A 1,228-nucleotide genomic window follows, 5' to 3' on the forward strand; every position below is an offset into this window, starting at 1 on the left:
ATGAGAAAAATCAGAATCACCTTCATCCTCTCAGGCTTCTCAGAATACCCACAGCTCCAGGTGCCCCTATTCTTGGTTTCCTTCACTGTCTATACAGTCTTTGTGGTGGGGAACCTGGGTATGATTGTGACCATCAGAATCAATCCCAAACTTCACACCCCCATGTAATTCTTTCTCAGCCATCTCTCCTTTCTTGATTTTTGTTACTCTTCTATAACCACACCCAAACTCTCAGAGATCTTGGTTGTGGACACAAGGACTATCTCCTACATGAGTTGCATGCTGCAGTTCTTCTTTTGTTGCACACTTGTAATTACGGAGATGTTCATGTTAGCAGTGATGGCCTATGACCGGTTTGTGGATGTTTGTAACCCCCTGCTCTACACAGTTGCTGTGCCTCCTAAGCTCTGCAGCCTCCTGGTCACTGGAACCTACACGTGGGGTGGACGTGGTCCTTGACAATCACATGTTCTCTTTTGGAGCTGTCCTTCTATGGTTCTAACGTCATACATCACTTTGGCTGTGAGCATTCTGCAATCGGCTCTGCCTCTTGCTCTGACTCTTACTTCAGTCAGATGACATGTTTTATCATTTCTACTCTCAATAAGGTGTGCCGCCTCCTGATTATTCTCGCCTTCTATGTTTTCATAATTGTCACATCATCAAGATGCCTTCAGCCGGTGGACTCTGAAAAGCCTATTCCACCTGTGCCTCCCACCTGACTGCCATCACCATTTTCCATGGGGTCATCCTTCTTCTCTACTGGGTACCCAACTCCAGAAGCTCATGGCTCTTCATCAAAGTAGCCACTGTGCTTTTCACAGTAGTGATCCCCATGCTAAATCCCCTATCTACAGCCTTAGAAATAATGATGTGAAGGAGACCATCAGAAAATTAGTCAACACCAAAATGTTTTCTCACCTAATGTAATTTTGAATGAGACGAGAGATAGAGGAGAGCACTTTCTTAAATGTACTTTACACACTGTATGATGGTTATTACATTTTTCTTCAAATGTGTGCTTATTCGCTGATTAGTGTGATCTTTGAGACCCCTTCTCTGTCCATGGGGAATCTCCAGGGAAGAATACTGGAGTGAGTTGCCATGCTCTCTTCCAGGGGATCTTCACAAGCCATGGATGGAACTCATGTCTCCTGAAGTGCATGTTGATTCTTTAGTGACTGATACACAATGGGATACAATCTCTTGTATATTATATTATATATAT

General features: G+C 43.7%; 1 pseudogene; it reads left to right on the plus strand.

The window, feature by feature from the left end:
• LOC129633349 (olfactory receptor 1165-like) lies at window positions 1-930 on the plus strand (annotated as a pseudogene).
• The last annotated feature ends 298 nt before the right edge of the window (window positions 931-1,228 follow it).

Source organism: Bubalus kerabau, chromosome 18 (assembly GCF_029407905.1).
Source record: "Bubalus kerabau isolate K-KA32 ecotype Philippines breed swamp buffalo chromosome 18, PCC_UOA_SB_1v2, whole genome shotgun sequence".
Taxonomy (NCBI): domain Eukaryota; kingdom Metazoa; phylum Chordata; class Mammalia; order Artiodactyla; family Bovidae; genus Bubalus; species Bubalus kerabau.